Here is a 27,312-nt window from a genome sequence, read left to right as displayed (position 1 = left end):
AAGCACTCTCCGCATCCCAGGGGTCGACCTCAGAAGCCCAGAAAGGGAGGCCGGAGCCCGGCTCCGGCCCAGGAGGCGGGGCGGGGCTCCCTGGAGTCTGGGCGTGCTAGTCTGAGTGACAGCGGGGCGGGGCGGGGTCGAGGGCGGCGGCGGCAGCGGCTGCGCCTGGGGCTGGCCCCGTTGCGGGCACTGGGGGCCCCTGGACAGCCTGCTCTGGCTCCGAGCTGCACCGCGGGGCCGTAGCAGCGGGCAGCGGAACTCAGGGCAGTGCTGTGACCGACCCCGGGAGCGCCCTCCGCGTCTACTTTGAGGAGAGGGCTTCCAAGACTGAGGGGGGGAGGAGAAAGAGATGCTGTTCCCCTGCTCCCCCTCCCCGGGCTCCTTTCCTGATCGCCTCGACCGCCGCCTGCTGCAACCCCCCGCGCCCCTGGCTATCCGCTGCCCACATCGCCCCTTCCTCGCCGGGACTACGGAGCCTTCAGTCCCCCAGCTCTTGGGCCGCTGCAGCAAGTCTACGGACGGATCGGTAAGTGCTGGGCGCGGGGGGACCAAGGACTGATACTAAACACCTCTCTTCCCCGAAACTGGGGCAAGTTATCCAGCTTCCTGGGCTTTAGTGTCCTCAACTATACTTGGAAGGAAAAGCCCCCCCTCAACTTCCCCTCCTACTCTTTCCTTCTCCTCTCTCCTCCTGGGGCCGCTCTCCGTGCCGATGACTCGCCCCTCTGGCTGCCCGGCTGGAAGGAACTTTTCCTGGCCCTCTAAGCTAGAGGAGGTGGTGGTGAAGGGGTGGGGGGGAGGATGGGGGGCGGTTAGAGTGGGGCTTGGAGGAGGGTGAAGCGAGGGGGAGGAGAGAATAGCTTTCGTGGTTGGGGGTGGGGCGAGGTAGTGGTTTGGGCCCCCGGCAAATTTCTCCTATCACTCTCAGATTTGGGGATTGTGCTGTGTAGGGGAGAGATGCTGCGAGGGACCGGGGGAGGGGAGTGGGGAGAGGGGGAGAGGAAAGGAGCCGGGCCCGCGCTTCCCGCGTCCTCCCGGACTGGGATACTGGTGTTACAACTCTAGGGCCCCCGCTCTGTTTCCCGTAAACAATCGCGGGGGTGGCCGGCTAGCGGCCTCAGAGGAGGTGGTCGCCGAGGAGAAAGGCAGAGCGACGCGGCCACCGCGCGCTGGTGGCTTTCTTATTTTTCTTTGGTTTGGACCCTTGAAAGAGCGGGATGCCCCCTATCGTCCCCTTTCCCCGGGGTTTATGGCAATTTGCGGCACTAGAGAAAACGGCAAGAACTTTTAAGTGAACTCCAAGTTCTGAAACTCTTGCTAAGATACGCTGCTGACTCCGGGATGCCGAAGGGGCTGGGGAAGGAGAGCCGGGGGGATGGGATTGGAAATCCTATCGCCTGCTGGTGGATAGACTTGCAGGAATACCGCCTGCATGGGTGTTATCCATAGGATCTACACCTCCACACTTCGCCAACTAATCTCATGGATTGTCTGTGTCATTTTCTTTTAATTGCATGTTTGAAACAACAAACGCGGTGACTTCATACAAAGCTGCCGAAGGTTCAGAGGAGTCTCTGTTCTGTTTACGGGAGAAAATGGGGCAACTGGGTTTGTTTTCAAGGCGGAGACCTAAACAAAATGTAGGACTTTAAAAACTGGGCTGTGGCGGTTTGAGAACTGATTATCAGAATTTTTATTTTTATCTAGGCAGGTTGGGGTGTGTTATAAGTGGTGGAGAAAAACTATCGTAGAGAAAAAAAGCATTCTAAAATAAGCATTAAGTAAGCTTTGTTATTCCCCAAATTTCTGGTGAGGTTTCCAGAAGTTTGAGGGTACATTCTTAGATTGCAGTGGTTATGTGATGGAAAATTGGAAGAACATCTGGTTCTATTTTCACAATATACATGTTTTTTTTTTTTTTTTTCCCCTGTAAATTCACAGAGCTGTCGGTAGCTGGTTTTTTGTTTTGTTTTGTTTTTTTACTTTCCCTGCCTGAGTTTAGAATTTAGCTTTCCCCCATTTTGTACTTGTTGCCCAATTTGCTGTTTCCAAATGCACATTTGCTTTATTGAAGGCTTTGATGAAACAATGGTAAATAAAGCAACAGTACAATTTTGACTTTTTCTTAATTAGTTCGAGCTATACGTCAGGAACTGTGCTCAACTAATGAAATAGTCCCAGACCTCAAAGAGATTAGGAGGGGTAAGGGGAAGAGTGCCTAGTATTTACAGCTACCTGGAAGGGACCTTTAAGATAATTTTTTCGACTTTTTGTTCTCCGACCATTTCCATCAATTGTTTCATTTTGAACATATTGCTAAAAAATTCAGGTATGTTTGGTAAATGATCTCTTTAGCAAAATAACTTATTTTTAGTAGCCTAAGGGAAGATTAAGACAGGGCTGCAAACTTGCCTGGTTCCTGGTACAAGTATGTAGTGGGAGGGAGAAGCTGCATCTCTCAACTCTGCCCTTTAGTGACCCTGAGTACTTTTTTTCAGCTCCTCCCTTTGTCAGAAATGTACTGTATCTGAGATAATATTAGGTAAGGGGTTTTTTAGCTTTTTTGTGTGTATGGCATTGACCCTTTCTGCAGTCTAGCAAATCCTGTCAAACCATTTCTCACTGTAATATTTTAAAATGCATAAAATAAAGCACATAGGATTGTAAATGAAATTAATTATATTGAAATGGCATTATCAAAACATTTTTAAAAAAAGTTTACAGACTCCAGGTTTAGGAGCTTTATTATAGATCCTTCCTCATGGGGATAGTTTATTTTTTGGTTTGATTTAGTTCTAAAGGTGACCTACAAGGTAAAAATTTAGATAAGAGAATTTAAATGAAATTAGTTTGGGTTTAATGACCAATTATACATTTAAACTACAATAAAAACTTGTGCATTTAGGATTGCCTTTCATTTAAAATTTTGTGATTGCATTTTTTCAGTTATGAAGCATTTATTTTTTCTCCCTACCATATTCCCTCACTGGAAAAGAAAAACCAAACTCTTGTTAAAAATATGCATAGTCAAGCAAAACAAAGTCCCACATTGACATTGTACAAAATTATGTCCAAAATTCTGTATATTGGGTTCATCACTTTCTAAATTTTGTCTGCAGATGGGTTGCGTTTTTCACCAGTCCTCTGGAATCATGCCTTTAAAGCATGGATCAGAATTCTTAAGTCTTACAAAAGTCTTCATTTTTATATTGTTGTTATAAAATGTTCTCTTGATTCTGTTTACTCTGCATCATTTCATACATGTTTCCCCAGGATTCCTTGAAACTGTCTTAACATTCATATACAGTAATTTGTTCAGCCATTCCTTGGTTGACAGGCACACATTTAATTTCCAGTCTTTTACCACAATAAATAGTGCTCACTACAAATATTTGTACACATATAGTATCTTTTCCATTCTTTGACTTGTTTAGGATATAGATCTAAGAGTTATATCTCAGGATTACAGGGTATGTGCAGTTCAGTAACTATGAGAGCATAGCTCCATTTTTTCTCCCAGAATATCAGGACCAATTTACAATCATGTATTTTCACCATGTTCCTGTTTTCCCACAATCCTTCCAAGATAGTTTCCTTTTGTTGGTTACTTTTGCCAGTTTGATGATTGAGAATCTCAAGAGTTTCTTTAATTTGCAGTTTTCTGATTATTAGTGATTTGGAGCATATAGCATGTAGCTTGGATTTTTAAGAGGAAAGAAATGCCTATTCATTTCCATTGATCATTTGTCAATTGGAAAAAGTCTTTATTTTTAAATGATTACATTTTGAAGTTTGCAAAAATTTAACCAAATCATTTAAAGCAGTAGTAACTGGACCTTTTCTAGTAATAAGACTTTTGGTGTTCTAATGAGATTAACACTTTCAGATTCTCCATTCTCTTAGCAGTGAAACAACTGGGAATATAGGATAAATACCCTTTGTACTAATATGATATTATTTTCCCTCTTTAGTAAGTAAGGGAGCAGATAGAAGAGATATACTTTTGTTAAGTATTAATAATACAAAACTCTGACTAATGAAAGTTGAACTTCACAACCTACTAAGTTACTGTCAAATCTACCATACTGTCTGTTAGCCATTGAAGGAGGGGGGAAACAGGAGAGGGAGTAGCTGGTGGAGTGATTCCAACATTCCAGGTCTTAGGGGAAAAATGAAAACATCTGGAAGATTCCTATCTGTGTAGTGCCAGTTGTCTGCAAACTACATATCCTGTTCTATCCTGTCCTGCCCTGTTTGTTTCTGTCAGTGAATAAATCTGTTAGGTAGAGACCAAATACTTGCAGAGTCCAAGATGCATCAATTGGGACTTTCCTAGAATAATGAAAGAAGCATTAACTCTAGAAAGAGAGGAAGTAAGGCCAAATCATTCCTCTGTATTTTACTACCTGCTTCATCATGGGCATTACTTAATCTCCATCAGCTATAAAGATGAGATGGTAGACTAGATCAAAGGTTATTAACCAGGGCTTCTTGAACTTGTTCGTTTACCTATATATATATATATATATATATGTAATTACTATTATTTCAATATAATTGGTTTCCTTTGTAATTCTTGGTGATACAGTGAATAGAACATTCACCCTGGAATTTAAATCAAGCCTTAGACACAAATCATTTGACTTCAATGAGTTAATTCATTTCTGCTTTCTCAGTCTTCCTTAGTTTTCTAATTTGTAAAATAAGGATAATAATGGTATCTACTGTCAGGGTTGTTGTGAGGATAAAATAGAATGATATTTGTAAAAAATGCTTTCTTTACAAACTTTCTATATAGATATGGTTACATAAATATAATGTTAAAAAATATTCTAAGGATTCTGTATATCAGCACTTCTTAAACTTTTTCAACTTTCACCCCAGGAAATTTTATGTGACCCAATGTATATAGTTATATAAAATAGGTATACAAATCAAACATTTACTGATAATAAATCATAATTTTGTGACTCCCATATTCAGTTATGAGACCCTATATGGGGTTGTGATCTACAGTTTAAGAAATTTTACTATAGACTTCACCAGAATTCCCAAGTCCATGACATAAAAAAGGTTAAGAACCCCTGACTAATGCTGTCCTGTTCTTTTTGGGGTATGAGAAACCTCCTTGAAAATTAAAATTTTGTTTATTATGAACTAAGCAATTAGTAAATGTTAATGTACTTGTCTTTTTGAGTTACTATAATTTCCAGAAACACTGAATCCAGAGTTTGCAAGAGACCATGAATATGTCAAGAATGAAGCCCTCCTAAGCTGACATAATTTGTCTTTGTACTTGCTTAGGGTTCCATCCACATGCATGTTCATTTCTCTTGTAATAAACCTAGTTTTTTATGTAACTTTTATGAAGTTGCTATTATCTGTTGGCAACATATAAAGAACAAGAAAGAGAAAAGAACATATGAACTCATGGATTTGTCCCATGCAGTTTGATTTTTGTGTATATTAAATTAACTTGACAAAAATAGTAAATAAATCGTTTTGTATATGGCCTTTTCTGAATCGCTTCTTGTTTTCTTTCTTCTATGTATTTTTAAATATTTTAATAAATGACTTTGTTTTATTGTACCTTAACAGAAATAAGTATAACCAAATAAATAACTGGCCATGTTTGAGTATCTCTGTGTGTATGTGTATCTGTGCAATATATGTATGTGTGCAAGTCATTTTGCATTTCTAGTTCATTACTTGCTTCTCTGCTGAGAGGCCTGCTATTAGTGAGAAGCTACATTGTTTTTTCCCAATTAGATCACGAGCTCCATAAGAACAGGGATTGTCTTTTGCCTTTCTTTGTATCCCTAGCACTTAGCACAGTGCCTAGCACAGAGTAAGCACTTAATGAATCTTTGTTGACTGAATGACTTCAACTGTAGAAGTGCAAAACTCAGACTCTTTGGGCAATGAGAAAAGGGGCCAACAACAAAGCCAGCACCATCATGGGCATATAAATTAGCATTGGTCACTGTGTACATTAGACTATTGAAATATACAAGTTTTAATTAAGATTCTCTCAATAGGCATTTGTTTCAGGCAGCTTAAAGCCTCTGTCTTGTTATTTCAGATTAAATGATGATACAAAATAAGGCACCCAAGTACTTGAAACAAAAGGGTATTTACATAACAAGGATACTGTGGCACTTAGCTTTTCTGGAGCCTTGTCATCATGTGGAAACACATTTGATGACCTTCAGACAACACCTGAATTTGAGGGGGTACCAGCTCTACATTGTTGGAACTTTATCCTTTGGTGACCCGGAACCTGTATTAAGGGAACCAGGGCCAATCAAGTGCCATGGACAGCTTTGTTGCTTTTTAGGGAAAACTAATTGTATTGCAGAAAAATAGAATAATCCTCATCTTATTACATACAACTTCATAGTCATTTCTCCATTTATTCCTGTTTTAATCCCCATTTAATGGGCACCAACTCTTTTTATTTCATTTTGCTTCAACAAAAAAGTTGCTATAAATACTTATGTACTTATATCTTTAACTTCTTTGAATTGTGTGCTTAGTAGTCATATTGCTGTGTCAAAGGAAATGTGTAGTTTGTTAACTTTAGGTATAGTTCCAGTTTGTTTTTTGGACTAATTGGATGATTTGGCAATTCTTCCAATAACGCAATAGCACTAAGTATGTTAGTGCACCCATTATTCCCATAAACTCTTCAGGAATTGAAAATGACTAATTTTAAAGGTGGGAGTTGAACTGTTTTTCTTGTTCAGTGCTCCCCAGAACCTTGACCTCATATCTATCTCTATTTTAAGTAGAAACGGAACAGTTCACTTTAAACTATGTGCTTGGTTTTGTCATTCAGTTAAACAATATTTACTAAGAGCTAGAAAAAGATGCATATTTAGATGGTATGATTCTTGCCTTTGTGACACTAATAGTCTTTAGGAAAATATAACAAAAATATGTGATATGTCCTTTAAAGAAATGCAGAGTGCTATATGAAATGGTGGAGGAGGCATGACTAGAGTCATGGAAGATTTCTTTGAGGAAATGACAATTGAGTTAAGCATTATGAGTTATTAATTAGAAATTCCAAAAAAGGGTAGGGCATGCCAGGTATATCAAAAGCCTAGAAGTAAGAAATTGTGGGGCATTTGGTGGAACAGTGAATAGTCCAGTGAAAAGCCCTATCCTTTAGGAAATTTTAGAGAATGTTGGGGATGACAATAGTATAAGAGAAGACTGGGAAAATATGGTGGTATCAGATTGTGGGGTTATGAAAATTTTTATATATGAAAACCTTCATTCTTCCTTATCCCTCATATCCAATCAGTTGCCAAATCTTTGTAATATTTCTATAGCCTCTTGCAGATATCCTCTTCTCTGCATTCACATTGCTATTACTTGGAACCAAGATAGTCTTTAAACTGATCTTTCGGTCTCTAATACCTCAAATAGCGCCTTCACAGAGCTGCTAAAGTTAAGTCACTGATCTGATGATCTCACACTCTCCTGAGTAAACTTCTAAATCAATAAACTTCCAACAGTTTGGAAGAACTGCAGAATGATCCAATTAGTCCAGAAAACAGCCTGCAGCTATACCTAAAGTCAATAGATTACAATACCCTTTGACACAACAATATAGGACTACTAAGCACATAATCCAAAGAAGTTAAAGCCAGAAGTACAGAATATCAGTGGGTCCCTGTTACTACTTTTAGCACCAGGTAGAAACTCTTTTTAAAAACAAACAAAATCAAACTTTCACAATCTCCCTCCCTTGCCTTTTCAAATTTCAATGTCAATTGGAGAGATTATTTTTTTCATCTCCCTAAGGTCCAACTATTCTCATCTTCTTACTGTTATTCATATAAGAAACTCCATTTCCTCTCTCTCTGTCTTTGTACTATCTACCTTCTGTTCCTGAAGTTCATTCCATCCTTTCTTCACCTCTTAAGAAACTCGAATTTCCTTAAAAACTTAGCAGCTCAAATGCCACTTTCAAATTGCAACTTCTCTCGATTCCTGCTGAGGTGACAGTTTCCTTTTCTACAAGTTATCTTTTGTAATATTTTACATGGACAGTACAGTATTTAAATTTGTATATGTTGTCTTTTTGATGGCAAAGATCATTTTATTTTATTTGTGCTTTGTCTTCCCAAGTACTTAGCACAAGGATAGGCACAGGCTCAAAGTTTGTTTAATCAAAACTGTAGGAATAAATCAGCTTGCAAATGAAAAGAATATTAATTTAGAAAGGAAGAGGATCCTACTACTTCCTCCTTAAGAGTCCTAGAAGAGAATGAGTAGGCCACCAGTGAAGGAGACAAGGGGAAGCAAAAGAGGCAGAAGAAAGGTTGTCAGTCAAATGGGAGAAAATTATGCAAAAAAGGGGAGTAGAGGTGGGCAGCAGTGCCAAAATAACTAGAAAGGTTAAAGAGGATGAAGAATGAAGAACTAATATTAGATTGGATCATCAGAAAGGCAGGATACTTTGAGTAGAAAAGAAGGATGGTCAGTATCAGTTGCAGAGCTGGGGGGCCCTCAAGACAAATCTGCACTTTAGGCATTTTTTAAAGGAAATTAAATGATGGTAGACATAGCAGAGTTTCATACATCAATATCATTGTCATGATCCAAACACTACTTGTGTGTTCTTTGTAGCCTACAGTTTTTTACAGGGCTTTTTTCCTTCAGAACACCCTCCCTCTTGCAAAGAAAATGCTTGTTGCAGATTTCAAATCTCTCACTTGATTTTTTAAATCTGTTTTTTTCTAGAAAGCAATTATAGATCACTTATTAATTGTCTGCAGGCTGTGGAAGTGCTGTATCTGTTTTCACAATCTTTATATTTCATGTTTGCTTTCTCCTCTCTTTCAAATACCTAAATTTTCATTACACTCAAAAACACCATTAAGACTTTGTATATGTCTGTCTACAATTCCCAGTGTCAGTATGACATCTATCTTAAGCCCCTTTTAATAGTTGAATTCAATGTATAGGTATTAACAGATACCTGGGGACTGAACTTTCTATAGTCACTACTGTTCTGAAATGATATTTTTTCTACTTTATTATTTTTTTGAAAGCTTTTTTCAGGGGAGAAGAGAGTATAGATCTCCCTATCTATAAGTTGGTATATTTCTAAGTTTATTTAAAAAATAAACAAACATCATTGTAGCAAAGGAATCTACTTACTTGGAGCAAGTGCCATTAAGGTTTTTCACAACAGAAAGAAATATCTTCCAATAAAATGTTTTCTGATGGTAATCCTGTAGGTTTAGAACATGGCCATTTAGTTTAGGTTCTTTCATTATATAGATGAAGAATCTAAGGCTCAAACAGGGCAAAGGACATGCTAGTTACTTAGGGAACTGGCAGAAGGAGAATTCTACCCTAGATCTTCTGGACACCAACCCCAGCAGTCTTATCATCGTTCTTCTGCTTTCCCCAAGTGAATAAATAAATAGAAAAAAAATTATTAAACTTAATATGCCTCACACAATGTGATATTGGGGAAGCAACAGCTCTCTAGGGTCAGGGAAGATGGCAAGATGGCTGGATGTGGATGACTGGATGGTATGTAAAATATAGTCTCGTCTGGAATTAGAGTGAGCTAGGTACTCATTCACTTACTGATTTAGACAGCCAAGTTTTAAGGTAGGAATTCAGATGTTTTGGATGGTTAGTTCTATGTCATAAATCTTAATAGTGTTTGTTACTTTTTAACCACATACAGTAGCTTAGCTGTGAAAGAACTTTTTAGTAAAATTTTCTCACCACCACATAATTAATAGAAAACAGACATCTTTTAATCGAAGTTGTTCTTTTCTTTAGAGGGCTTTTGGGAGTAAATGAGGGAGAAAAAAATATCAAATTTTCAAGTAGAATTGTTTTCTTCTGTTGTTTGAGCTAAGATATGTTTTTTCCTTAGGGTCTTATAAAAAATGTTCTTATCCTTTGTAGCCAAGCAAATGAGAGGATAGCAAATTGGAAATTATCCCATGAAAGGAAGGGTTATGATATGTTTAGTGTGCACAAATCATTTCATATTAAAGTGCTGTTTCAATGAACTTGAACAATTCTTTGTAATGCTCATTAAATAAAAATGAAAACTTGTAGAATAAATAACTTTACTGGCAACTACATTTAATTCAAGTTTTGGACAGAGGTTCTGTTTGATGGTCCAACAAAGAAATATAATTTAATGGAATTTTTTCTATGGAAACCTTATACAAATGAACATTTATTAGAATTTGTTATTTTTACTTCTGTAAAGTATTTTTTCTGGATAGAATAACAAATTTTTATTCTTAAAGCTCCAAGGGCAGAGCAGTAGCTCCTGGTGGAATGAAGGAAACATGTCATGTGTGATTCATTTATTTAAATGAAAAGAACAACCTCAGATGATGAATTGAGAGATTTATTGATCTTATTTAATGACATTAGTCTCCTTTGGCTGGATTTTATACATTCTTGATTTGTATCAGAGTATATTTTCTGAATGAATTAAAAATAGATTCTTATAGGTTTGTGTAATCTAAATTTGATTATGAAGTTTATTATATACATGTTTCCAGAAATAGAAGTGTGATGCTTTATTGTGTCTTGTGCAGGGGTTGGAGTGTGTCTTTCTTTAGGTTTCCTGACATTAATATGTATCCTAAGAGTTCTGCATTTGGAATCAAAGGATTCAGATCCCCTTTGCTGTTTACTACCTGTAGAATAATGGACCTCAGGTTCCTTACCTGCAAAAGGAAAGGGTTGGACTATTTGGTCTCATAAGGCCCTTCCAGCATGAAATGTATTATCCCACAATCTTTTTCTGATGATGTCTCCGACATCTTTTTTTGATGCTTTGTGCTCTTACTTCTGTAGTCTCTGTGGTGCAGCAGCCTTTACCGGCCATGCTTCTCTCCCCCTCCCCACATTGTCCAAAATTTTGATTCTTCAAAGATTTTTAGTTCTTTGATTTATAGCTACATAGCATCATAAGGAGAATATCGATGTTAAAAATAGGATTTTTTTTCTATAAGAAACTTGGGTTTGTTGAAAGTACTACACGAGTTCCTCAATGTAATTCATCTTACTCAATTCCTACTTTTTAATTCTGTGCCCAGTTCATTGTCCATTTGCAGTGATTAAGATAGATGTATTATGGATTTGTTTATGTAACTGAAATCAGGTCATACTTAAATTTGCCAAATGTCATGCACTTTGACAGAAAGAAAATAGTCTATATAGCTATGCTACATGAAAGAAGTGATAGTCAATTTGGAAAGCTTATTGAAAGAAATTAAAGCACTAATTTTAATAAGAAGTATGTCTGACCTGGAAAATATAACAACAGAATTCATATGGAAGAACAAAAGGTCAAGAATTTCAAGGGAATTAATGAAAAAAATCAAATACTGTAAAGCAGCAGTCATCAAAACCATTTGGTATTGGCTAAGAAATAGATTAGTTGATCAGTGGAATAGGTTAGGTTCACAAGATAGTCAATAACTGTAGTAATCTAGTGTTTGGCAAACCCAAAGATCCCAACTTTTGGGATAAGAATTCATTATTTGACAAAAACTGCTGGGAAAATTGGAAATTAGTATGGCAGAAATTAGGCATGGACCCACATCTAACACCATATACCAAGATAAGATCAAAATGGGTCCATGATTTTAGGCATAAAGAACGAGATCATAAATAGAGGAACATAGGATAGTTTACCTCTCAGCCTTGTGGAGGAGGAAGGAATTTGTGACCAAAGAAGCACTAGAGATCATTATTGATCACAAAATAGAAATTTTTGATTAATCAAATTAAAAAGTCTTTAAACAAACAAAACTAATGCAAACAAGGTTAGAAGGGAAGCAAAAAACTGGGAAAACATTTTTACAGTTAAAGGTTCTGATAAAGGCCTCATTTCCAAAATATATAGAGAATTGACTCTAATTTATAAGAAATCAAGCCATTGTCCAATTGACAAATGGTCAAAGGATATGAACAGACAATTTTCAGATGATGAAATTGAAACTATTACCACTCATATGAAAGAGTGTTCCAAATCACTATTGATCAGAGAAATGCAAATTAAGACAACTCTGAGATACCACTACATACCTGTCAGATTGGCTAAGATGATAGGAAAAAATAATGATGAATGTTGGAGGGGATGTGGGAAAACTGGGATACTGATGCATTGTTGGTGGAATTGTGAACACATCCAGCCATTCTGGAGAGCAATCTTGAATTAGGCCCAAAAAGTTATCAAACTGTGCATACCCTTTGATCCAGCAGTGTTACTTTTGGGCTTATATCCCAAAGAAATACTAAAGAAGGGAAAGGGACCTGTATGTGCTAAAATGTTTGTGGCAGCCCTGTTTATAGTGGCTAGAAACTGGAAACTGAATGGATGCCCATCAATTGGAGAATGGCTGGGTAAATTGTGGTATATGAATGTTATGGAATATTATTGTTCTGTAAGAAATGACCAGCAGGATGAATACAGAGAGGACTGGTGAGACTTACATGAACTGATGCTAAGTGAAATGAGCAGAACCAGGAGATCATTATATACTTCAACAATGATACTGTTTGAGGATGTATTCTAATGGAAGTGGATCTCTTCGATAAAGAGAGCTAATTCAGTTCCAATTGATCAAGGATGGACAGAAGCAGCTACACCCAAAGAAAGAACACTGGGAAATGAGTGTAAACTGTTTTCATTTTTGTTTTTCTTCCCAGGTTATTTTTACCTTCTGAATCCAATTCTCCCTGTGCAACAAGAGAACTGTTCAGTTCTGCACACATATATTGTATCTAGGATATACTATAACATATTTAACATGTATAAGACTGCCTGCCATTGAGGGGACGGGATAGAGGGAGAGAAGGGAAAAATTGGAATAGAAGTGAGTGCAAGGAATAACGTTGTAAAAAATTACCCATGCCTATGTACCGTCAATAAAAAGTTATAATTATAAAAAATTAAGAAGTATGTCTGTTTTGGGGAGGGTTTTTGGATAGCTTGGGGGGCACAGTGGATAGAATTAGGCTTCCCAAGTTCAAATCTGGCCTCTAACTCTTTTTTTTTTATTAAAGCTTTTTAATTTTCAAAAGATCTGCATGGATAATTTTTCAACATTATCCTTTGCAAAACCTTGTGTTCCAGTCCTCCCCTCCCCCATTTCTCCCTACCCCTTCCCATAGATAGTAAATAATCCAATATATGTTAAACATGGTAAAAAAAAAAAAGGCTAAATCCAATATATACATACATATTTATACAATTATTTTGCTGCATAAGAAAAATCAAATCAAAAAGGAAAAAAAATGAGGAAAAATAAAATGCTGCAAACAACAACAAAAAGACTGATAATGCTATGTTGTGGTCCACACTTAGTTCCCACAGCCCTCTCTCTGGGTATAGATGGTTCTCTTTATCACAAGATCATGAGAACTGGTCTGAATTGTCTCATTGTTGAGAAGTGCCACATCCTTCAAAATTGATCATCGAATAATCTTGTTGTTGCTATGTACAATGATCTCCTGGTTCTGCTTATTTTACTTCTCAGTCTCTCCAGGCCACTCTGAAATCATTGTGTGATCATTTCTTATAGAACAATAATATTCCATAACATTCATATACCATAATTTATTCAGCCATTCTCCAATTGATGAGCATCTATTCAGTTTCCAGTTTTTAGCCGCTACAAAGAGGGCTGCCACAAACATTTTTGCACATGTGGGTCCCTTCCCTCCTTTAAGATCTTTTTGAGATATAAGCCCAGTAGAAACACTGCTGGATCAAAGGTTGTGCACAGTTTTATACCCTATTGGGCATAGTTTCAAATTGCTCTCCAGAATGGTTAATCAGTTCACTACTCCACCAACAATGTATTAGTGTCCCAGTTTTCCCAGTTCCCCTCCAGCATTCATCATTGTCTTTTCCTGCAATCTCTCTTACCCAATCTGAGGGATGTGTAGTCGTACCTCAGAGTTGGATTAATTTGCATTTCTCTGATCAATAGTGATTTAGAACACCTTTTCATATGACTAGAATTGGTTTTAATTTCTTCATCTGAAAATTGTCTGTTCTTATCCTTTGGCCATTTATCAATTGGAGAATAGCTTGTGTTCTTATAAATTTAAGTCAGTTTGCTATGTATTTTAGAAATGTGGTCTCCAACTCTTACTAGCTGTGACTCAGGGTAAGTCACTTAAGCCTAGTTGCCTGTAAAATGGGCTGAAGAAGAAAAGCTTTAAGAACATCCCAAATGAGGTCACAAAGAGTCAGATGCAACTGAACAATAAATACCATATGTTTCTAAGAGGTAGTACTTTATGTACATAAATGATAAAGTTCAGACTTTTTTTAGAAATCACAAAAATTAATAGATTAATATTTAAAGCATAAGTAGAATAAAAATACAACATCACAATTCATCAAGTAGGCAGAGTCCTGGATTGGCATCATAACTCTGGCCTTGGTTTTATAAAATTAGACAATTGACCTCAGAAATTTTTTTTACAGCTTTCAGCCTAGGTCTTCATCTATCCTTCATGCATAATGACAGCTCTCACCATGAGTTATCCTAATTCTTCATTATCACAATGACAGTATGTTTCCATTGTGATTTTGAAAGGAAGCACATTTTATTATGGTCACATTTATCAGTAATAATTCATGGATACAAGATGTGTTTGTAATCTTGAGGTGGTGTTCCATAAGATATTACCTTGACAATCTTCCAGCTCCACAGACATTTTAAGACTGAATAATGATATAAATTTAAAAAAAAATAACATTATGGTCCTCCACATGTAAAAATATATTGCTTATTCTCTGGGATAAGACAAGCCAAGTGAATTATTTTTCAGGTAAGTGGTGATTTTTGTGCTTATTTAATGTCCCCCAATGTCCTTTAAAAGAAGATAGCAGGCCATTGTTATAGGTACAGCCTGAGAACATGTAATATGACAAACTAAATGACCTGTATAGGGATAAACTCAAGATCTTTCTCTCTACCTAAAATCATTGCATTTATATATAGGAATGACATTATAAATAATCTCTCTCATCTCATTTTTCATGTAAGGAATCTAAGGCACAAAGATATTAAAATACTTTTGTCCCAGCAGAGTGTTACATGCTTCCTTGGTAAACACAAAAATATATGAAGATTATGAATTTATACAAATTTGTTTTGTAAATTTATATGAAATTTAACAATTATGACAAAATCACCTCATGTTCCCTTCTGAACTTTTAGCTTTCTAAATATTTTTAAATATTTTATTGCTATTTCTTTTCTGTCATTACCTACTAACATCCCTTCCTCTTCTTCCCCTTCCTTCCTAATCAATAGAAATTTTTGTAATTTCTATTTAAAAATAAAAAATTTGTAATAAATTTTCTTTTATTACAAATAAATAATATTTTATAATTATTATTATAATAATTGTAATAATATTACAATTGTAATAAATAAATATAGTCAAATAAAGGAAATCAAATTATTATCAATATCTGAAAAGGGTATGAGTCATTCTGCACATTTAATTCATCACTTTAATGTTAAGAGGTTCTTGGAATGTTTCATTAGTCTTTTGAAGTGATGATTGACTATTTATTATTATATGTCAGTCACGTCAACGGATCTGGTCCTTGAATTGATCAAAGTTCTCTAGTGTTGTCACAGTTACTTTCTTTTATATTATTTTGATCTCCTTGTAAATTATTTTCCTGGTTCTGCTTATTTCAATTTATATAGTATATATTATATAAATTTATATAATATATATATATATTGACATTATATGCATTATATGGGGGACATTAAAGCATATATATATATGAAGTCTTCCTAGGTTTTTCTAAATTCATCATATTTTAAATTTCTAATGGCACATTATTTTCCATTTTATTGTATAGAACAATTTGACTAAACATTTCCCAGCTGATAAGCACTTAGTTTCCAGTTCTTTGCTATGGCAAAAAGTACAGTTTTAAATATTTTTGTACAGCTGTCTTTGTACAGAAGCCTTCCTCTGGGTATGTACTTTGTATTAATATCTTTGGATCAAAGGGTAAGCATAGTGTAATGATTTCTAGTTTTCCCAAACATTTTTTGCTGAATAAAGTCCTTACCCTTGTGTTTGGCATCCTTGCTTTTATTAAACATTCTGCAAGATGCTTCAGGGTCTTGTGTACTTAATCTCTTCAATTAGTCTTTTTTTTTTTCATTTTAGTAACTTTATTTTTTTTAATTATTTCATTTTAAACTAAGCATTTCCATTACATAGTAGAATAAGGGGGGAAGATGACTTCACAGGAAACTGCAAATCATTATATAAAACTTACTATTCTTTTTTTAGCTTTTCATTTTCAAAATATATGCATAGCTTTCATATATTCACCTTGCAAAGCCTTGTGTTCCATATTTTTTCTTCTCCCCATTTCTCCTACCCCTTCCTTAAACAATACTATTATTTTTTTCCTTAATAGTATTTTATTTTTCAAATTACACAAAAAGATAGTTTCCTTCATTATTTTTGTAAGATTTTATGTTCTCAAATTTTCTCCCTCACTCTTTTACTTCCCTCCTTCAAAACAACAAGCAATCTGATATTTACTATTCTTTTAAAATATGTAATAGTTTTCATGAAATTTTTTCCCCCTTTTCTTTTCTTGTCTCCTTATCCCCATACTCTCCCATAGCTCTTTTCCTAGTAGTACTGAAAAGCACCAAATGTTTTAACAAAAGAGGTTTACTTTGCCCTAACACAGTAAGAATATGCTTCAAAAATACAGTAGTACTTAGCCTTGGGATGTGGCTCCTCTTCCCCATTTCTGTCTGGAAATGCATCTGGTCATTAAGTCATCAGGGTAATTCAACTTGAGTGGTCTCAGGCACCCACTAAGTCTGAAAGGCCTCCAGACATATGGACCTGGGACCTTTTATGCCCCCAGATCAGAAGCTGTCAGGAAAATGCTGGTCCTTTTACAAATAGATAAGACTTAGAGTGAGGGAAAGTACAAAGAGCTTGTATTTTAATGGTATAGCTTATAGTCAGACCAATAACTAATTTATAGGAATTATTTTTGCTATCTATCTGTAATTAATAGAATGATGGATCTCTAGGTACCTAAATATTCTGAGCATTCAAATCTTACTTCAGACACCAAGAAATTCACTTAATGGCTTTCTTAGTTCTTCAGCTATGAACTAGGGATAATGTAGCATCTACTTTACAAATAGTTGTGCGACTCAAATGAGATAATGTGTACAAAGTTAGTTGTAATTATTTTTGTTATATACTGAAATTATTGTTTCAGTTCATTTTTAGTTTTATTTTCAGGGTTCTCTTAAATCACCACATCAACTACAAATAGTAATATTTGGCTTTTTTTTTGGTCTATGCATATTTCTTTGTTTTTTCCTGATAGCTACAGTAGCGAACACTTCTAGAGTTATGGTCACTGTGGCTATTAACCTCTAATCTTATTAAAATAGCCTCTAATATTTCTTCATGGCACGCAATGTTAGCTCTTGATTTTGAAGTTTTTAATATGGGATTTGTGAGCTTGTTTTAAAGAAAAAAATTCTAATGATTATTTCAGTATAATTGATTTCTTTTGCAATCCCCTGTATTTTATGCATTTAAAAATATTATACTAAGAAATAATCCATGCATTTTGGCAGTGTTTAAAGAGCCCTGTTTCGTATAGACAATTTTGATCTTATTAAGGAAACAAAAGTCTGGTTATTCCCAGGTTTTTTTTACTTTGAGTACAGCTTTGTATCTCCTTCATCATTCCATCATACTGTTTTTTTTTCTAAGGTCTGTGAAAAATTTTATAAATGAGAGTTTCTATTATTTGTGGTAGTAATAATAAAATAACATATGAGATACCTGCTTTAAGAAATATAGTAATATTTATTTTTGTAATTAATTAGTCATAATTGTTTCTGGGGTTGGAGTTAGGTTCTATTTCACTGATTTAGGGAATCCCTGGATAAGGATACTCTCCCCAGCAGTTGGTGTTGGCACCTTATCGCAGGTTATAGCCTTAGCATTAGTTGAAGCCTTGAAAGGTTAAGTTGGCTGGCTCAGGCTCATCCCTCCGAGTGTGTGTCTTGAGATAGATTTCAAACTTGGGGTTTCCTGGACGTAGAGCCAGCTCTATGGCTAGACTAAGCTTCCTCTAATTAGCCATGTCCTACTTTTTTTTTTTTTGAGAGGTGGAAGAGAACATGAGTAAGTCATAAACCCAATTATTTTTATTCAGAAAGCAGCGTATAATGAAAAGTTCATTTAATTTGATGTCCTGGTTTCAAATCCAGGCCATTACCACTGGGATGAGTTTGGGCAAGTCATCCTGTGTAAAATGAGATGATCAGACCAGATGACAAATAGCTGTAAAGGTCCTTATCAGTATCAGCCAGTCAGGTAGCATTTATAAGGGGCTACTATGTATCAGGCACTGTGTTAGGGCTGGGGATATGATGAAAAGCAAGAATAAAACCAAATCAAAATCAAAAGTAGCTTTTGCTGTTAAGAAGGAACTTTGACATCCTCACTCTTTTTGTGTGTCCTGGATTGTTTTGAATAAAGCTCAAGCACATCTTCTTAAAATTTTGTGTTTAAATACATAAGATAAAAAAAATACATAAGATTACAGAGAAAACAATTTCATTGAAATACAGTTATCTTGAGTTAAAAACTCTGGGCTAAAGCCATGATTCTGTGCCCCTCCATCTAACTCCCCTCATCCCCAGCCTTCAGGCTTCTGCGACTGCATTTAACCATTAAGTTTAATTTGGTGAGCTGAAGCACTGTGAGCACCATCAATCCCTGGAGAGCCTCCTCATCTCTCAGTAATGGCATCTTGCCATCAGAATCTTGGGGAGGATTCGAAGTTCACCTTCTCACTGACAACTCTTGATTATCAGACTACACAGCCAAACTACAAACTGTGTTTGTACTATGCTGTTTTTTCAAATTTACCTTATTAATATTTTTGTTTAAAATTTGTATAAAAATTTGTTATTTGCATTGTTTTTATAGTACCTGTATACATTTCTTTTCATGTAGTTTCCTATATAATTTATCTTTTTCTAATTGAAAATGTCTTTCCAGGTTTCTCTGAAATCTTTTTCTTTCTTACAAACAATAGTATTCCATCACATTAATATTCCATAATTTGTTTAGCTGTTGCTCAATTGATGTACACCCCTTTCGTATCTAGTTCTTCATTACCACCAAAAAGAGCTCCTATAAAATATGTTTTTAGACACACATGTACTTTTCCTTTTTCTCAAAGGGTAACTTAGTTTCAAATTGTTTTCTAGACTGATTGGATCATTTTACAACCTCACCAATAATAAATTAATTTATCTGTACTTCTACAGTTCCTTTAAAGATTTATTATTTTCTTTTTTAAAAATCAGCTTTGGCAAACTGATGAGATAGAACATCGGAATTGTTTTAATTTGCATTTCCCAAATATTAGTGATTTGGAACTTTGTGTAATTATATATCTTGTTTTATATATGTATATATATGTATATATAGTATTTAAAATATATTTAATGTCAAATTTTGAGTTTGGCATAATACCTTTTTTTGGTTTTTTGATTAAAGCTTTTTATTACCAAAAATTATGCATAGATAATTTTCGACATTCACCTTTGCAAAATTTTGTGTTCCAATTTTTTTTTTTCCTTTCCTTCCTCCCACCCTCTCCTCTAGCTGGCAAGTAATACAATATGTTAAACATGTACAGTTCTTCTATACATATTGCCACATTTATCATGCTACACAAGAAAAATCAGACCAACATTCAGTCCCCATAGTCCTCTCTCTGGGTGCAGATTGCTGTCTTCATCACAAGACCATTGGAACTGGCTTGAATCATCTCACTGTTGAAAAGAGTCACTTTTGAGATGAGCAGAACCAGGAGATCATTATACACTTCGACAACGATATTGTATGAGGATGTATTCTGATGGAAGTGGATTTCTATGACAAAGAGACCTAACTGAGTTTCAATGGATAAATGATGGACAGAAACAGCTACACCCAAAGAAGGAACACTGGGAAATGAATGTGAACTATTTGCATTTTTGATTTTCTTCCCGAGTTATTTTTACCTTCTGAATCCAATTCTCCCTGTGCAACAGGAGAACTGTTCGGTTCTGCAAATATGTATTGTATCTAGGATATACTGCAACATATTTAACATATATAGGACTGCTTGCCATCTTGGGGGGGGTGGAGGGAGGGAGGGGAAAAAACGAAACATAAGCGAGTGCTAGGGATAATGTTGTAAAAAATTACCCTGGCATGGATTCTGTCAATACAAAGTTATTATTAAATAAAATAAAATTTAAAAAAAAAAAGAAAGAAAAGAGTCACTTTTGTTAGAATTGATCATTGTATAATCTTGCTGTTGCTGTGTACAATGTTTTCTTGGTTTTACTCACTTCACTTAGCATCAGTTCATGTAAGTCTCTCCAGGCCTCTCTGAAAGGATAATTCTCTTTTTGATCTACATTTAGCTAAATATGTGAGTTACCCTGAAGTCAGTATTTGACATTAAATTATGATCTGATTTGAGGCATGCCAAAAATTAAATTTATAATCATTCATTAAATTTTAGGAGTATAATTATGTAGTATAAAATGGTATATGTGAATTTTAATAAACCATTAAATATTTATTATAAATAATCTTATGCAAATATTTCTCCAGATATAAAAGCAAAATAGATGGAAATCAGGATCAGCCCAATTTTATTTTGTTTTGTTTGGGCTTTTCTTTACCCCAGAATTCAGCAAATTGCAACCTCAGTGAGGGCATAAACTATATCTTATTTAAATTTTGTATTTTTTTTAATAGTATCCAAATCCAGATCTAGATAGAATTCAATAGAGGATTTATTCCTCTAAAAACTACCTTTTCTTATCTTTTGATTATTGTTAGTTTCTATGTCCTTGTAACTATAGCTATATATAGATATTTAATTGAAATGTGTCTATATGAACATATATCTATATATATGCATGCACATATATGTGCAGAGATAAAGAGTTAATTTCTATTTTGGACATTTGTTTCAGGAGGTGCCTATTGGATTGTCTCAATTTTCCTCAGCCTTCTGGTTCTAAGAGAGCTGGAAAGTTTTTGTTTAGGATTTCTTGAATTAAGATGGACAAAAAAATCTCAGGAACGTGATTCTTTTGAAGTAATGAACAGGCATATGTCACTATCTTGAAAGAATTTAAGTCTACACAGTATCCAAATCAAGTGAAGACATTATTTGAGGATAATGCACCAGGTGGGCTTTTTTCCTTAAGGGAGGCAGCAGCTTTACTGGATGGAGTTAGAGTTTTTAATAGAGGGAAACTGCTGTACTGGCAGGAAAATGAGGCAACCTTAGGCATTTGAGCTAGGGGTGAGGATTTTCTGAACTGGGCATGCAGTGTCCAGAATCCACTTGAATTGTGCAGCAAAGTAGGTAGGAGCAAACCATATGCTAAGTTGCTCTACGAGTTGTAAGCTAGACTTACATTTTACCTGAGTTTTAAGTGGGGAAAGTTCTTTGTGGTTTTGCAATGTGTTATCAGCTAAGAACTAGATTGTGATTGGTTAATTCAGGGCCTTATTTGAGAGACCTTGGGTGCTGCTAAGGACATTCTCTGTCACTTCCACGCCAAAGGGGGAAAAAAAAATGTTTCCAGCAGTCAGAAAGAAAGGATGCAAGTACCTAGGAGTTTCTGTCAAGATACCAAAAAAGATCTAGCAACCTTCATTGTAAAGGAGCAGAGAAGTTGAAATATCATTTTCTAAAAGGCACAATATATTGACTTAAAACCAAAAATAACTATGCCTGGTTTGAATATATACTTGACAAAGGACTTTTATTTTGTTGTCTGAGGGCTAGTCCAATTAAGTTTAGTCTAATCACTGGTACATAGAACTAAATATTGAAACTTTATACAGTGGCACCTTGATCTGTTTCAAAGTTTGTCCTATTTGATATTCGACACATTTCAGTGAAAAAAAAATGCTTCAGCGCTTAATATTGTTGCACTTGCTTGTTGTCTTGGATGAGTAATAGGGATGTGAGATTGGGGAGGTGTACTCCCCAGCCCCTAGTGATGGCTAGAGTGTACAGAACTAGCAGATAGAGGGGCAGTTCCTGCAGAATGATGTGTCTGAAACATATAGTCTCCCCATTTCCAAGACAGTAATACTGGAAGGGACATAGAGTGACCAAGGTGCTCAGTAGAAGCAGCAAGAGCAGAAGCAACTGTGGTTAACAGCAGATCTCACCTCCTGATTGTTCTGAGCCTTAGGTAGCAGAGGGTGTGGAACTATGGCTTTTGCCTCCACCTAGAAGCTCCTACACCTAGGAAGCTTGTACTGTAGTGTGTGTGTGTGTGTGTGTGTGTGTGTGTGTGTGTGTGTGTGTGTGTGTGTGTGTGTGTGTTGGGTGAGGAGGAATGGTTACGCCGTAGACTGGAGGTATACTCATTTAGTACTCATCATTTTTACCACTTTTTGTACCATCTGGACCCAACTAGTGATGAATACTGAGTTACTCTTGTACTTATAAATTAAAGAGATAATAATTGAATCCTTATATTGAGATCTTGTGTAGAAAGAAAAGTTTAGTGGAGATAGATTGTTTTGTTTTGTTTTTTTGCTGTTATTTTGGCTAGTGTTTATAATGGTTTCAAATTCAAAATCAAATTCAAATGGACAAGTGTGGACAAGTGAATTTTGTGTTTCAAGGTGTACATTTACTCTAATTATTCTGAAATAGCTTCATTTATATTTTAAATGCTAGGACTGGGTATAATTCTTCATTTTCAACTAGAATACAAACTCTTAGAGGGCAGGGTCTTGATCTTTTTTGTCTTTTCTACAGAGTACCTGGATGTGCCAGATACTTAGTAAATGCTTTTTGAACTACACAGAATCCCATTAACACAGAATGATACTGCTGCATATTAGTCACTTAATTTTGAGAGTTGCACAAGAGCCTTGCATAATTAAAATGAAAAAGAAATGATCAGTAATGCTTGAAAAACAAGTCTTCCCAAAAAAGGGAGTTGAGTTGCCTGTAGAATAAGGGAGTTACCCTGAACTCAAAGTTTGACATTAAACTCTGATTTATGAGTCATGTCATCATTTCAATTTTATAATCATTAACCTAATTTTGTTGCCATAATTATATAATATGTTATAGTATGAGGGAATTTTAATAAACCATTAAATATTCAATGTGAATGAGTCTTAGGTAAGTGTTCTTTTAGCTATAAAAGCAAACTAGATGGAAATCAGAACTTATCAAAATTTTATTTTGTTTTTCCCTTTCCCCTAGAATTTAGTAAATAGCAATCTTATTGAAGGTATATAAACTATCTTATCTAACTTTGTATTTTTCCCATACCTAAGCCTAATGCTCTATTCATAGTCATGGAAGAGTTTGTTGAATTAAATTCTAGATAGGATCAGAAAAAAATTAATTGTGATAAAATCAAAGCTGGCCTTACTAGAGGGAAAACTGGGTTTATTATGAATTTAATCATTTGTGAATAGTATTTTGTTTTTTCCAATTATATGTAGTTTTCAATATTTATTTTTTATAAGATTTTAAGTTCCAATTTTTTCCCCTTCCTTTTTCCCCTCCCCAAGACGGACAAGCAGTCTGATATAGATTATACATGTGTAATCATGATAAATATATTTCTGTATTAGTCATGTTGTAAAAGGAGAAACAAAGCAAAAAGAAAACAGAGCATGGTGGGGACCCAAACCTTCCCCCTACAAAAAGTGAAAATAATATGCTTTAGTCTGCAATGAATGTATGAATTTAAAAGCATTTATTTAAGTCCTTATTTGTGCCAGGCAATGAGTCAGCCTCTATTCTCAAGGTACTCCCCGTTATGGGGCATATAGATAGCCTTGGAGAATCTTAGGTGCTATAGTAGTCAGATGGTAAGACAGGATTCCTTAGATTTCATTAACTGGGTAGATAGCAGTGCCTGAGGGTATGGACATTACTGTAGCAGCAGTGTAAATGATGAGACCCAAGGAATCTTGGGACTCTTGTCAGGGCAGATGGGAGACCTGGTAGTTCATCATCTCATCTGAAGAGTAGTGGATGGTGACCCCTTGTTCATTCAAGACAGGGAATAGCCACTGCAGGATAAGGAAGGAAGGATAGAAGAATGTCCTAGCTGGTATCTTTTCCTTTTAGGCTGAGATATGAGAGGATGAGGACAGGGAAGGGAAAAAGGAATACCTAACGTGCGTTTTCCAAACTTCTTTAAATATACAACTTTTTTTCTTCTTAAACCAGACCCAGGTTTTCAAAATGCATTAAACATTCATTCAACTGTGTGAAAAGGTGGAAGGTAAAATGAATCTCTTCTTTATCATATATAGGTATTCCTGAGATTAACGTGTTCTATTCACTACATGCTAGACCCTCTACTTAAAAAAAAAAGCTAGCCTCCTTCATTGACCAGAATTTTAGTTTTTTTCAATTTTTTCTTTATATTCTTCTGCTGCTGCTGCTAACTTTAGTCTCCATTTAAGGTTGACAGTTGACACAAAGAATAGCCAGCCTGAAGTGAGGAAGACTCAAATCCAGTCTCAGATGCTAACTTATATGATCCTGGGCAAGTTCCTAAACCCATTTGTCTTATATTTCTCAACTATAAGATGGGAATAATCATTGCATTTGCACTTATGATGGTAGGTACTATTTACAGAGGAAAAACTAGTGCACCTGAAGCAAATCTAAGATACTTTTCTCTTACTTTTTTTTCCCTGTTTTCTCTCAGAGCCTGACATACATGGAAATGTATTTGCTTGACTACATATGTATAACTTGTGTCTAATTGCTTCCATTTTCAATGGGAAAGAGGAGGAGGAAAAGAGAAAATTTGGAACTCAAAATTTGAAAAAAGAATGTTTAAATTGTTTTTATATGTAATTGAGAAATAATAAAATATTAAATTAAAAATAATAGACTGCTTTTCAGAATTCTTGCAAAGATTAAAAATAATTTGTATAATGGTGAGCAGTTTCTGGCACACAGTAAGCACTATATAAATACTTATTTTCTTCCCCCATTAGTTCAGACAATTAAACATATTTTCAAATGTTTTGTAAATTTAAATTTTAAATATAAACTTTTATATTTCCTCCTTTCCACCTTCTATTAGAAAAGAAAAAAAAAGAAAACCTATACCCTTCAAAAAAGAAAAAACAAATCTACTTAGTCATGATGAAATCATAACTCATACTGTCCTTGGAGAAACCTATTTCACTTGAAGAAGCCAGATAGTAAGAGGCTGAGAAAGAGGTAGAAAATAAGGAAATAGAGCCATATCCATAGCTTTTTCTAGAGAATTTGGATGTGAAAGACAGAAGAAATATAAACGAAAATGGTATAGTCAAATGAAGATTTTCCAAGGCAGTGGTGAATCTGGACAAGACTGTAAGCAGTAAGGAAGTAGCTAGTTGATATATTGGTATATTTGCTTTTGTATATTACCTCTTCTAGTTAAGAAGTTAAAAGGTAACAATAATTGATAGAGTATTTCAATATTTTATATCCATTATATCATTTCTCCCTCACAATAACCCTATGACATAGGCATTTTTTTAATTATAGCTTTTTATTTACAAAATATATGCATGGGTAATTTTTCAGCATTGACAATTGCAAATCCTTTTGTTCCATCTTTTCCCCTCCTTCCCCTTACCCCTTCCCCCAGATGGCAGATTGACCAATACATGTTAAATATGTTAAAGTATAAGTTAAATACAATTTTATATATATACATGTCCAAACAGTTATTTTGCTGTATAAAAAGAATCGGACTTTGAAATAGTGTAAAATTAGCCTGTGAAGGAAATAAAAAATGCAGGTGGACAAAAATAGAGGGATTGGGAATTCTATGTAGTGGTTCATAGTCATCTCCCAGAGTTCTTTCCCTGGGTGTAGCTTGTTCAGTTCATTACTGCTCTATTGGAACTGATTTGCTTCGTCTCATTGCTGGAGATGGCCAATCTGACCAATCTGGACAGCTTAAAAATTATCTGGTCTAATTCTTATGGATTTTTAATTTAAATTTTTTTTTAATTTAAATTTTTAAAATTCAATTTTATTTTCAGTTTCAAATTGTTTCTTTCATCCTTCCCTATCTCATCAAGAAGTAGACATATGATATCAAGCAAAATAGTTCTGTAATTAATTTTCTTTGAAAGGAAGAAATTCTTCCTCTCACCTCTCCCCACCAATGCCCCCATTGAGAAATCAAGCAAAACAAAATCTTCTTGAAAATATGTAAAATCAAGCAAAACAAATGATGCATATATAGGAAAATTAAATGTCTCACTCTGCATTTATCCTTACCTCTGTCTCTGAAAGGTTTCATCTTGAGTCCTTGGGAGTTGTGCTTGGTCATTGTATTGATCAGAGTTCCTGAGACCTTCTAAGTTTATTGTTTTTACAGTATTTTATTGTATTAATTTGCTCCTGGTTCTGCTCACTTTGTATCAGTTCATGTACGTCTTTCCAGGTTTTTCCCTGAAATCATCCATTTCATCATTTGTTATATCATTATGGTATTCTTTCACATTCACATTTACTAATTATTTCAGTCATCCCCCAAGTGATAGGCAACCTCTCAATTTCCTATTCTTTGCCGTTGTGAAAACAGAGCTGCTATAAATATTTTTGCACATTTGCATCTTTTTCATCTATTTTTGATCTTTTGGTTGTGTAGGTCTGGATCAAATTGTACACACAGTTTAATAACTTTGTGAGCACAATTCCAAATTATTTTCCAAAATGGCTTGGTTCTCTACCAAAAGTGTGTTAATTACAGCCCTTCCAACATTTCTCTCTTTTTTTTTTTCCTATCAGCTTTGACAATGTAAGGGGTGTAAGATAGAGCTTCAGAATTGTTTCAATCAGTATTTCTATAATGGTAAAATAGAGCATTTTTCCCAAGGTTATTGAGAGCTGGATCTCTGCCTCTGTCAACTGTTCTTATCTTTTGCATATTATCAATTGAGGAATGACTTTTCTTCTTTTTTGCTCTTAACAGTATTTAATTTTTTCAGACACTTGCAAAGATAGTTTTAAACATTCACTTTTTCAAAACTCCTGTCTTCCAAATTTTTCTGTCTTTTCCCTCCCCAAGATAGCAAGCAATCTGGACATGGGCAGTTCTTCTGAACATATTTCCATATTCATCATGTTGCCCAAGAAAAATCAGATATAGGGAAAAAAATATGAGAAAGGAAAAT

General features: G+C 35.3%; 1 protein-coding gene across 1 annotated transcript in view; it reads left to right on the top strand.

The window, feature by feature from the left end:
- Positions 1-295: 295 nt before the first annotated feature.
- PTPN13 (protein tyrosine phosphatase non-receptor type 13) overlaps positions 296-27,312 on the top strand; it is a 213,733-nt gene continuing 186,716 nt past the window's right edge. Inside the window, 1 exon segment of the mRNA XM_051966187.1 lies at positions 296-526. The gene's annotated coding sequence lies outside the window, so the exon portion shown is untranslated.

The sequence above is a fragment of the Antechinus flavipes genome, chromosome 6 (assembly GCF_016432865.1).
Source record: "Antechinus flavipes isolate AdamAnt ecotype Samford, QLD, Australia chromosome 6, AdamAnt_v2, whole genome shotgun sequence".
Classification (NCBI taxonomy): Eukaryota; Metazoa; Chordata; class Mammalia; order Dasyuromorphia; family Dasyuridae; genus Antechinus; species Antechinus flavipes.
Note: the sequence above shows the minus strand (reverse complement) of the source record. Positions and strands in the feature narration are given on the sequence as shown.